Here is a 13646-nt window from a genome sequence, read left to right as displayed (position 1 = left end):
TACTTTTGCAAAATGCAAAGCGTACAGTGCATCTTGCTGTTTTTTTCTTCGTGGCAATTCAAACTTCTTCGTTGCAGGTAAAATCTCACAGTATAGCCAGTATAACTTTCCCTGGATGTGTAAGGACTTCTTTTATGAGGATGTAAACCAAAACATAAAGGTCAAAGGACAAATCAGGAGATTGTAAACTAGGATAGAAAACAAATGTAATCTATATCTGCTGTATTTCTAGTTTGTTTAATTTTTTTTTAAAATATGTTTTTGGATTTACCCAATCTTTCTCTTTTAACTGAGATATATATTTGAGTGGAACTTCGTGCAAGTAAAGCTGTTAAACACGTGAAAACACTGATTTTTCAGGACAGAATGAGTAGCCTGATTCAGAAAAAAACATCAGAGAGGGACCGTGAACATATTTATCTTTTTTTGCCCCTCGGAAATAATAAATATGTTATTATAAAGTTGCTCTGTGGGGAAAAAATGAGCCGTGACTGAACAAAATGAACGCTTCAAAGAGGTTTATATTAAAGACAAACTCGAGCTTTTCCGCCTCCCTTCCTGCTGTTTCTGTGAAGCTTGACGACCTCCAATCGTTTCTCTCCTCGTGAAGACGCTGTCTCTTAAAGAAACACGCTCTTACCGGCTTTCACGTTTTTAAACCTCCCATCCTGACATTTCTTTCCAGCTGCCTCTCCTCGTATTTTCTCCGTGCTTATCCGCAGAACAAAGGCAGACCAATCTGAGCTGTTATGTGGGTGAATACTTTCCAATTTATCCTCTTTGTGTAATAGATAAAACTTGCAGGCACAGTGGTACAATTGCACCCTCTAGTGTCTGAAATGGGGAACTTCAGTACACTAGTAGCATAAGGTTTCAGGCTAAATGTCTGGAATTTAGGCAAACATCATCATATCTGTTTAACTGGAGGTTTTTAAAAGGTCGCAGTCAGCAATGAACAACTTCAAAATGAACAAAGTTGAACTTTTGCGAAGTCAGACATTAGAAAGGAATCTGGGGCTTATTGTGGGGGAACTTTTTTTTTTCTTCAGTCTAATTAAATAGAAAAAAAATGTATACATTTCTTCTTTTATGTGATTGGTCGGAAAATGTGAAGATGTATCTATGAAAATATCTCAGTTACTTCACCAATAGGAGCTCTGGGGAGGCGGGTTTTAAGCCCCTGGGTATTGGGGTGGGGGGGTTGCCGGGGTGACGTAATGTTCTCTCCAGAGAGCCACTAGTGCTCTAAATTAAATAGTTTTGAGATGCGGAGGGGGAAAAAATAAAGAAATGATGGAAAATAATAGAAAAAATGAAAAGAAAGAAAAAGAAAAGCCAGAAGAAGTCTTTGTAATACTGAAAAGAAATGTTATGTGATCTACTTTCTTAAAGGTTTTGGTGTTGGTACAATTTAATGGCCCAAGGTTGTTGATTTAATCCCGATCTCTCATTCCACCACATGCCAGAGGTGCTCTATTGGATTCAGAGCTTGTGACCTTGGAGGTCATCTGAGTACAGTGAACTCAGTGTCATGTTTTTTTAAAGGATGCCAAGTTGGTACTAAAGGGCCCACACCATTTCATCTCCACCAACAGCATGAACTGTTGAAACAAGGCAGGAGGGATTCATGCTTTCATGTTGTTAAATTCTGTCACAGCATCAAAACTCAGACCAGGAAGTGTGAATTGTAGCCTCAGTTTATTGTTAGCTGTCAGGAGTGGCACACAGTGTGCTCTTCTGCTTCAAGATTTACTGTTTTGTGTGTTCAGAGATGCTGCATGGTTGTAAAGAGCAGTTATTTGACTTACTGTTGCCTTCCCATCAGCTTGACACAAACTGGCTAATCTCCTCTGCCATTAATAAAACATTTTCATCCAGTATACTACACTAGATTGGCTCTCTTTCAGACCATTCTCTGTAAACCCTGGAGGTGGAGTGACACACTCAGACCAGCTCGTCTGGTACCAACTACCATGCCATATCCAAAGGCACCAATCCACCTTTCAGTTTGAACCTCAGCAGGTCATCTTGACCATGTCGGCACGCCTTAATGCACTGAGCTGCTGCCATGTGAGTGGACTGTGAGTGTATTTTAATGAATATAAGCCAGGTTGAGAATGTTGTACAGCGACAAAATGTCCAAAAACGATGGAAAATAAATATATAATGTGTTTTATTCCCTCTTTTCACATCTGCAGCTGAGTTAACAGATTAATATACATCACTTCAAAAATCAGACATGATACTTGCAAAATATTCAGTTAATCTATTTATTCACATTAAGATTTGACAGTCTTTGCGAATAATGATGAAACGCACTCATGAGTTAAGGTCTGCAAAAAGTAATCTGTCCATTTCAAACCGACAGAGAGACAAAAGCTAAATAATAAGCTTCCTAGTTTACGGAATAACACAGTTGATTAAATATGAGCTGCAAATACATGAGATGTTGCCTGGAATGACAACTCTGTGTGACTCATTTGGGATTTTCATACAAAGAGACAAGAGAGGAAGGGACAAGCGGCCTGGCATTGTGATTTGGCAACACTACATGAAAAAAGGTTTATTACTAAAAAGCTCAGAACAGCAGCTGGAGGAGGAGGAGGAGGCACCATTTACAGAATTACAATGTCTGCTCCTCTTTAAGGGATTGAACAAGTCAGAGTAGTCATGATGGATGTGAGCAGAAGTACTCAAATCGTTTATATAACTACAACTATCAATACACCTATTGGGAATCATAGTTCATTAAAAGTAAGTCTCGATATTAAATTTGATTAAAGGCGGTGGTGGAGGATGTGTTCAGATCCTTTCTTCATTACAAATAAAAGCCCTGCAGGAAATTATTTATTTTATAAGAGCATATAATGAGATATAATCCCTCCCCCAAATTAATAACAACCAATTAAAATGGACATAAAATGACTCTATGTATTTTATCAGCTGACCACTGGACAGTTTAATCGATTCACCTCTGCTTTTATATTCTAATTAGCAAATGTACTGTCTATTTTAATTTATCTTGTTTTGTATGGAAAAAAATCTGAAATTTAGAGTAGAAAAGTAGAATAACTGGAGCTGTCAAATAAGTGTAAAGGGATAAATAATACAGTGGAGGAAATAATTATTTGATCCAGTGCAAAAACGAACAGTCTCTAATTTTTCTGTTAGTTTCATTTTAATCTAGAAAACCCCCACGCTACATAAAAGTTATACATTGATTTGCAACCCTTTTGGCGAGCACAGTGGTGAGACGTTTCTTACTCGGCCGCCAGGTTTGCACATGTCTCAGGAAGCATTCAGGCACTTGTTTTCCTTTAGGTTTTTTGGCTGCTCGAAGCTTCAGCGTCTTGCACAGAGTTTCTATAGGACTGAGGTCTGGAGACTGGCTCGGCCACTCCATGACCTCAATGTGTTTCTCCTTTAGTCACTCCGTTGTTGCCTTATCGGTATGTTTTGGATTATTGCCATGCTGGAAGGCTTGTTCTCAATCCATCTTCAGTGTTCTAGCAGAGGAAAGGAGGTTCTCTTCCAAAACTTTATGGTACATGGTCCCCTTGATTGGCACCTCAATGCAGTGAAGTCGTCCTGTACCCTTAGCACAAAAACATGTTGCCACATCCGTGCTTGACTGTGGGGATGATATTCTTCAGGTCCTCCAAACACGGTGGGTTGAGTTGGTGCCATATAGCTTGGTTTTGGTTTCGAACTGCAGAACTTTCTCTGAATCGTTTAAATGTTCACCGTCAAACTTAAGACAGGCGTGTACAAATGCCTGCTTGAGCAGGGGGACCTTTCCGGCGCTGCAAGATTTCAATCTATTACAGCGTTGTGTGTTACCAGTTTTGTCCTTGATGACTGCTCAGCCCCTGTAGTTTTGAGCTGATCCCCCACCTTGCTCATGATGATCCTCACCCCATGAGGTCGACTGAATGTCTTCAATAACTTCTGCATAACTGCACCAACAGCTGTCATCTTCTCACCAAACTTCATCCTGATGGTCTTGTAGCTCATTCCAGCATTGTGCAGGTCTACAGTCTTGCTCCTAACATCCTTTGACAGCTCTTTGGTCTTTCTCGTGGTGGTGGAGAGGTTTGAGTGGAACAGAATGGAATGAACATCTGTCCACAGACACCAGAAATCGCATTGATTGATTGATTGAATCTTTATTTTGAACATGTTGAAAAAGTACAACAACATAGAATTAAAAGAGACAAATGAACAAAGCAAAACAAAAGGAAAACGAGCAACCACAACTACAAATAACTTTCATGTTCAAAAAGGAGCAGGAAGAAGCATAAGCTTATTTAATCCCACCCCTTTTCCACTATCTAGTAATCAATAGACTACAGAAATACCTCCTTGCAATTACATTATATGTCATGTGTATTTTTTTTATTATTCATTTTTTTATATATATATATATACATATATGTTTCTATCTATCCATACATACGCACATATACACATTAAAGCATAACACTAAAAAACAAACAAAACCTCATAAATAAACTCACCTCTTTACGTCCATGCTGAATACAGCTGCACATTATCATATTTAAAAGTTAAAAATATTTTTAATGTAAACACTTATGTAAAACGCTTACTTCTACTATAGTTTCTAGACATTTTTTTCAACAAGTAGATTTGACTTGAATTGTTAAAATATTTTGCTGTAATAATAATTCCCTTAACAGTTTAACTAAAGGAATGTTTATTAACCAATCTAAAATTTACTATGATGCTCTTATATTAGTACAAACATCAGCTATAATTATTTGACCATTTTTCTTTGCTAACTGCTTAATAGCTACAGTCAAGTTTTGGTCAGCATCATTTCAGTTAGCTGCTGAAATAAAAACAAAAACAAAAAACACAATAATTTGTGCTTACCCTGCAGCAGAAATGCATTTTGATGTTTATACTGCCTGAAAATGGTGGAGAGAGGATAATAACCTCACCTGAAATCCCAAGTGAATTCGACAGGACATAGAGAGATAAATGCAAATATAAATCTGATGAGTCACAGAAATTTGCTTCATGATAAACACAGTGTTGGGAAGGTTACTTTTAAAATGTATTCCATTACAGAATACAGAATACATGCCCCAAAATGTATTCTGTAACGTATTCCGTTACGTTACTCAATGAGAGTAACGTATTCTGAATACTTTGGATTACTTAATATATTATCATGCTGTTTACAACTACATGAATGTACTATTGCTGTGATTTATTACTGTTACTGAAGGTCCGCGGCTCCGAACCGTAGTAAAGGGACCTCTGGCTAATACGGTGGGTTCTGTGTCGGGCTCGTAGCCGAAAACTAGCTTTACTTTGTTGTCTGGGTCAACTTTGCTAGCGAGAGACAGAGAGAGGCGTTGAAAGGCTGCTCCAACGGAACTTATTGTTTCAGAGGAAAACACGAACACGGTGTACAGTCGAGTCTTAATAGCTTACTTACAACTGGGCTCGTCAGGCACTCTTCTTGGCTGCAGTGGTTATTATTATATTTACATGCTTCCAGCTCCCGTTTTTGCTCGATGACAGCTCGTACTTTTCCTTTTTCTCCCTCCCTCGCTCACAGACACATAACGTGTATGGCAGTCCATTCTCCCTGCAGCACGGACTACACTGCCTATGATGCTACATTCTTTAGAGCTATACCTGTAGCATTCTGCCTATTAGCTTAGCACAACAACAACAAAAAGGCCTCTCTCACCCAGGAAACAGGCAGAGAGAGAGCGTCACCCTGTAACCATGGCAACCGTAACGCTGCCGCCTGGAACAACAGAACGTAGCTGTCAAACAAAACCCAAACAGTCCTGACCCGCCACAATATGAAACAGGGAAGTACCGCCGTGTAATCCATTTATTTCAACAAAGTAACTGTATTCTAAATACCACCTTTTTAAACGGTAACTGTAACGGAATACAGTTACTCATATTTTGTATTTTAAATACGTAACGGCGGTACATGTATTCCGTTACTCCCCAACACTGAACACAGACTGGATATTTTGGAAGGTTTGTTCAGACATCTATATTTGGCTGATGTGACAGCAGTGACTGACATGTGGCAGATGCATGGTCACCAGGAGGGGAGGGGCCCTGTGGGGTCATGACAGGTCAGCGGGTTAGAGGAATGCTGATAGGAATGCCCTGAGCGACAATCAGGGGTGCAACTCATCATGAGGACAACAACAAGAAGGATCAGCAGGTCCCCTGGGAGCCATGACAGTGGACAACAGGCCCAGTGTGTCTGCACACTCACAGTGATTCAGAGGAGAGGAGGGGGAAGCTGGGTTCACAAAAACTCATCTAAACGAGGAGATACAATGTGTGATACACAATAAACACAGATTATTACGCAGTGGGGAAAAAAAGCTTGTGGAAAGACTTGGTTTTCAGCTTTAATTGATCATAAAATGTGCAAACACAATCTGCTAGAAAACACACACTCACTAGTTTTTCACCTACCTGGAGACAGATAAACAACTCAGGTTCTGGTGGAAAAACTGGTGAATATTTCTACCTTGCTTATAGCTGAAAATTAGACCTTTTTAAGTCACTCGTTGTCTTCACAGAACTGCTTCAGCTCAGCGTTATTCTCAGACTCTCTGAGGAGTCTGGATGCTTGTTTTATGCCTAAGCAGGATAGTGTGAAGACAGTCTGCAGGCAATCATGGATGGCCCGTCTACTTGCAGAGAGTGTTTGCTGTCAGAAGGGGGCAGTGTCAAAAGCATGATTCAACTAGTCTGTGGGTCACTCTGGGTTGTGCTGTTGCTGATCAGCCAACTACAGAGAAGAGTGAAGCTATAACCTACGAAGAACTGAAGTGAAAGGCCGGTCCTTATTCTATATCTCAGTAAATTTTATTTCTTTATTTATTAATAATTTATTCATCGCCTGATGTCAACCAAATAAAACATGGAGACACCTGTAAACTGAGACAGTGAAATCCTGATATTGCAGGAGGCTTTCTAGGCCACTGTCACCTTATGCTCGGTCCCTGACCCTATAGCCACAAGCTGTGGGTAGTAAGTAAAACAGTGAGATTACAGATACAAATGGCAGAAGTTAGCTTTTTCTGAAGGATGTCTGGGCTCTTTCTTAGAGATGAGGATGAGGCTTGGTCATTTGGAAGGGGCCTAGTAGTAGAGCTACTCATCCACATTGAAAGGAACCAGCTGAGTTCCTTTCAATGTGGTATTTTAGGCATGTCTAACTGGGAGGAGGCCCTGAGAAAAACCAAGGAAACACTGGAGAGATTATGTCTCTCAGCTGGCTTGCCTTCACATCTCCCAGAAACATGTGGGTAAGAATAGAATAGAATAGAATAGAATTCAACTTTATTGTCATTGCACATGCACAGGTACAGGGCAACGAAATGCAGTTTGCATCCATCCAGAAGTGCTTTTAGTGATATATATATATTACAATATATATTAGCAATAATATAGATATGTAAGTACAGTGGGGCAAAAAAGTATTTAGTCAGCCACCGATTGTGCAAGTTCCCCCACTTAAAATGATGACAGAGGTCAGTAATTTGCACCAGAGGTACACTTCAACTGTGAGAGACAGAATGTGAAAAAAAAATCCATGAATTCACATGGTAGGATTTGTAAAGAATTTATTCGTAAATCAGGGTGGAAAATAAGTATTTGGTCAATAACAAAAATACAACTCAATACTTTGTAACATAACCTTTGTTGGCAATAACAGAGGTCAAACGTTTACTATAGGTCTTTACCAGGTTTGCACACACAGTAGCTGGTATTTTGGCCCATTCCTCCATGCAGATCTTCTCAAGAGCAGTGATGTTTTGGGGCTGTCGCCGAGCAACACGGACTTTCAACTCCCGCCACAGATTTTCTATGGGGTTGAGGTCTGGAGACTGGCTAGGCCACTCCAGGACTTTCAAATGCTTCTTACGGAGCCACTCCTTTGTTGCCCGGGCGGTGTGTTTTGGATCATTGTCATGTTGGAAGACCCAGCCTCGTTTCATCTTCAAAGTTCTCACTGATGGAAGGAGGTTTTGGCTCAAAATCTCACGATACTTGGCCCCATTCATTCTGTCCTTAACACGGATCAGTCGTCCTGTCCCCTTGGGAGAAAAACAGCCCCATAGCATGATGTTTCCACCCCCATGCTTCACAGTAGGTATGGTGTTCTTGGGATGCAACTCAGTATTCTTCTTCCTCCAAACACGACGAGTTGAGTTTATACCAAAAAGTTCTACTTTGGTTTCATCTGACCACATGACATTCTCCCAATCCTCTGCTGTATCATCCATGTGCTCTCTGGCAAACTTCAGACGGGCCTGGACGTGCACTGGCTTCAGCAGCGGAACACGTCTGGCACTGCGGGATTTGATTCCCTGCCGTTGTAGTGTGTTACTGATGGTGACCTTTGTTACTTTGGTCCCAGCTCTCTGCAGGTCATTCACCAGGTCCCCCCGTGTGGTTCTGGGATCTTTGCTCACCGTTCTCATGATCATTTTGACCCCACGGGATGAGATCTTGCGTGGAGCCCCAGATCGAGGGAGATTATCAGTGGTCTTGTATGTCTTCCATTTTCTGATGATTGCTCCCACAGTTGATTTTTTCACACCAAGCTGCTTGCCTATTGTAGATTCACTCTTCCCAGTCTGGTGCAGGTCTACAATTCTTTTCCTGGTGTCCTTCGAAAGCTCTTTGGTCTTGGCCATGGCGGAGTTTGGAGTCTGACTGGTTGAGGCTGTGGACAGGTGTCTTTTATACAGATGATGAGGTCAAACAGGTGCCATTCATACAGGTAACGAGTGGGGGACAGAAAAGCTTCTTACAGAAGACGTTACAGGTCTGTGAGAGCCAGGGATTTTCCTTGTTTGAGGTGACCAAATACTTATTTTCCACCCTGATTTACGAATAAATTCTTTACAAATCCTACCATGTGAATTCATGGATTTTTTTTTCACATTCTGTCTCTCACAGTTGAAGTGTACCTCTGGTGCAAATTACTGACCTCTGTCATCATTTTAAGTGGGGGAACTTGCACAATCGGTGGCTGACTAAATACTGTATATTACAGAAATGGGTCTAGACAGGGTGATGTGGGCATTTCTGTTTAGATTACTGGGAAATGGATGGATGGATTTAACCAGGTTTAATGAGAAGAGCTGGTTTAAAGATTAGCACATATTTTCCAACTCAAACCCACAGAGGTCTGACATAAATCATAAATGACAGACTTTTAATGTGTCTCAAACACAGGCATTCTTTGAGTTCCTCACTTTTACAAGGAATTTGGCGATGTTTGTGTTGATCTGTGTGTCCTGGATAGTTGGCTGTCTGGTTAGTCGCTGCAGCTGCTTGCAGAAAAAGACCAGTTCTCTGCAGGAGCAGTCGGGCCTTCCTTCACAGCTGCAGGGTTTCGGTACAACAACCAAGGACTCCACCACGGCAAAGCAACTGCTTGTCTCTATTACTGAATTGTTTCTTTTTAATGTGGTACTGCACTCCAAACTAGTAACCAGTATGTTCTTATAAACACAACGCTTATATTCGTTTACACCACCACACAAAACAAAGCAAAACCTCATCGTTTCTATATTAAAAAAAGAGGAAACAAATGAAAAACACTGTCAGGTCGTCTTTTGTAGTTTAATCATCAGATGAAGCAGAGCTAATTGCTCCTTGGTGCTATAACATAAAAGAGAAAGAGATATAAGCAGGTGTATTTAAGTAGGTGTAAGTTTAGCATGTTTCTTAAACAGTCAAGGTCAAGAGTAGGGCTGCAATGATTCATCGCAGAACTCGAGTAACCTGATTACAACATCCTCTAGGCAAATCTTTTCTTTGATGTTTGGTTTAATCCGTTTAAGTCGAGCGAAGTTTGCGACTAAAAATAGACTTGCAATAAAAAGGTATTTAGGGGTGCGCGTCAATTAAAAGTATTTGAACATGCCCATGCCGCGCCCACTTTTCTCCACAAAGAGCCTTGTAGAGGCTAAGCCTACTCTGAAGCCACTGAGGTGTTCGATGGGTGGGGCCGACGCGATGCTACTGTTATGAGCAAAACCTGTGGTAATGAGAAAGTCCAATAACTCCTACTCATCATCGGTTCCATTTGTTGTTCCACTGTTCGTCTTAGTATGCAACGTGTTTGCTCTTTCTGACAAACACCACCTGACGGTAATTAAATATACCTTAATAACCTTAAATACAGTTATTTACAAACTAAAACTGACACACATAAAGTACATAAGGTAATAAACCACAAACCTGATAACATAACAGCAGCAGTGAAGATGATGGTCACATAGTTTAGTCTGTCTCCACACACAGAGCAACAAACAAAAGAAGCGGCACGAATGAAAGTGTGTTTTGAAAAGCAGTCTAAAACAGCGGCTCTTATTACTATAATCGCCTTTAAAGGCCAGTAAAACTTTGAGCCACTGACCCAGTGCTATTAGGCTGGACATTGAATTATTACTAACATTAATTATTAACATCTACATCATCAGAACATCTGTTTTCTGCAGCAGGAAACATTGCATCAAAGTCCAGGGCAAACCTCAGAGAATGCTGATATGCTCACTTTTCTTCATTGAAGCTGGCGCATGCTCCTTTCAAGCTTACACACTGAGAAAAAGCCATGTTGGATTTTCAATAGTGGACATTGGTTGCACACGATTGCTTTGCTTTGGCAGAAACTTTAACAACTGAGTTAAATCAACGCAACGTATTCATATTCAATAAACCTGTGCATTTTGTGTTAATAAAACGTGATTGAAACATGTTTAGACGAAGTTGAGCTCTTGGAATCCTTCACAATTTTGTCACTTTAGTTCAACACTATTCAATACCTTTTACTCCAGTACTACTTGGTCACTTAAATACTACGTTGTCTTCATGATACGTAATGTTCAACAAAGTCTAGAGTCTGGTTTACATTAAAAAAATGAATGGATTTATAACAACTTCGATCCTCTTATCCTTATCTGGGTTTGCAAGGGGGGGGGCATAACCCAGAAGTGATAGGGTACGCCCTGGACAGCTCACTAGTCTATCACATAGAGACAAACAACCATTTGCACTCACATTCACACTTATGGGTAATTTAGAATCACCAGTTAACTTAACTCTAATAACTGCATGACTTTTAACTGTGGTAGGAAACAAGCAGTGTTGGGAAGGTTACTTTTAAAATGTATTCCATTACAGAATACAGATTACATGCCCCAAAATGTATTCTGTAACGTATTCCGTTACGTTACTCAATGAGAGTAACGTATTCTGAATACTTTGGATTACTTAATATATTATCATGCTGTTTACAACTACATGAATGTACTATTGCTGTGATTTATTACTGTTACTGAAGGTCCGCGGCTCCGAACCGTGGTAAAGGGACCTCTGACTAATACGGTGGGTTCTGTGTCGGCTCGTAGCCGAAAACTAGCTTTACTTTGTTGTCTGGGTCAACTTTGCTAGCGAGAGACAGAGAGAGGCGTTGAAAGGCTGCTCCAACAGAACTTATTGTTTTTGGAGGAAAACACGAACACGGTGTACAGTCGAGTCTTAATAGCTTACTTACAGCTGGGCTCATCAGGCACTCTTCTTGGCTGCAGTGGTTATTATTATATTTACATGCTTCCAGGTCCCGTTTTTGCTCGATGACAGCTCGTACTTTTCCTTTTTCTCCCTCCCTCGCTCACAGACACATAACGGGTATGGCAGTCCATTCTCCCTGCAGCACGGACTACACTGCCTATGAGGCTACATTCTTTAGAGCCTGTAGCATTCTGCCTATTAGCTTAGCACAACAACAACAAAAAGGCCTCTCTCACCCAGGAAACACGCAGAGAGAGAGAGAGCGTCACCCTGTAACCATGGCAACCGTAACGCTGCCACCTGGAACAACAGAACGTAGCTGTCAAACAAAACCCAAACAGTCCTGACCCGCCACAATATGAAACAGGGAAGTACCGCCATGTAATCCGTTTATTTCAACAAAGTAACTGTATTCTAAATACCACCTTTTTAAACGGTAACTGTAACGGAATACAGTTACTCGTATTTTAAATACATAACGGCGGTACATATATTCCGTTACTCCCCAACACTGGAAACAAGGATACTGTAAACTAGCCAGATTGCAGATTTGAACCCTGGACCTTCTTGCTGTGAGGTAACAGGACTAACCACCACACTACCGAGCTGTCAATGCAGGCTTTACAAAAGCAGGAAAGCTATGATTACAAGGCTTGATGCAGAATTTTCTGTACTTCCTTGTACATCCTTGACAGGTTACACCACAATAAATAGCAATAGCATACACGTGGTGTGTGTGTAGTTGTCTGCCTCTTATAACTCCAGTGATTTTCCTGCAGTTTGAAATCTCGTGTGATCTTGTGAATTTTGTGAGTCCAGGCAACTAACCACTCTTACTAGATTTTACCATGCCGTCTCAACAAGAACAAATTAAGTTGCTGAATTTCTTTTTTTGAGTGCAGACACATGCTTACTCATTCACAAGTGCATTTAGACACATAGAAATACACAAATACACATGCTAATGGAATAATCAATGGATATAAAATAATCAACAGCTGCAGTCCGAGTCAAGCATTAAAGCTAGGAGCAATCTTGGGATTTTCATTGCCTGAATCTGCCTGTTACCCCCTGTAGAGTTGTCAGTCCAAGAGTACCAGTACCCCAGCGCAAGGAACCTCTCTGAACACTTACTCGTGTGATGCACAATTCTAAATTGTGTTTATTTTGTTCTCACAATGGCTGGATAGCTGGTGGAAATCTGGTGAAAGACTTCTAGCTGACTGGTTCTTGTTTAAACAGTTTTTGCGTGGTTGGGTTCGGTGCTTTGGCTTTGACTTGTTGAAGGAGAAAAATGGTTTAAACTCAAGCAGCACCCACAGGGCAGGGCATAGTGTTGTTAAATGAAGTGTAACCTGTAGAAATCTCCCACTTTAATATTTAGTATTTGCTTTGAAAAGTTACACTGAGAAATCCTCCAGCATCTTCAATTGTGTCACACAAATGTTGTTCTAGACACAAAAAGCTCAAACCTGTGCCCAACATTATCTTTACTTTTATTGGTATCAGATGATGTAATCAGTCTATTGACCTCAGCCAAAATTAATATGAAGCCACGTGAAGTATTCCTCATAGGAAGCTCTTTTGTCAACTGTTAGATAATGCTGGGATAATGATGATGATTAAAAAAAACAAACGGGTCCATAAAGCATGGGTGCTGCTGGTATTAAAGCCAAATGAGAGCAAAGAAGCACAAAGATGTTCTGAAACGCATGCACATTTTCAAAAGTTTCCACTTTTTAATCAAAGCTGATATATACAAAACAAAATACATAAAAAATATGAAACTGGTACTCTTTAACAGCAAGATGTAAAGCATTGCACAAAATAAAAAAGTAATGATAAAATACTAATGTAAATCACTTTATTCTGCTGGTGCAATAATAACCTAATCAATGCAGTACATAAGTTGTGCTTGTTGCATGTTTCAGTACTGCCCACAGTGGGTTTATGATGATACATCAGTTGGAAATCTGTTGTTGGAACATGGAAAACATATTTACTTATTTTTTACTTGATTTCCTTGATTTAATCAGGGGTTGACT

The sequence above is a fragment of the Neolamprologus brichardi genome, chromosome 4 (genome assembly GCF_056152115.1).
Source record: "Neolamprologus brichardi isolate AB-2024 chromosome 4, ASM5615211v1, whole genome shotgun sequence".
Classification (NCBI taxonomy): domain Eukaryota; kingdom Metazoa; phylum Chordata; class Actinopteri; order Cichliformes; family Cichlidae; genus Neolamprologus; species Neolamprologus brichardi.
The sequence above is the reverse complement of the archived record's forward strand: the minus strand, read 5'-3'. Positions refer to the sequence as shown.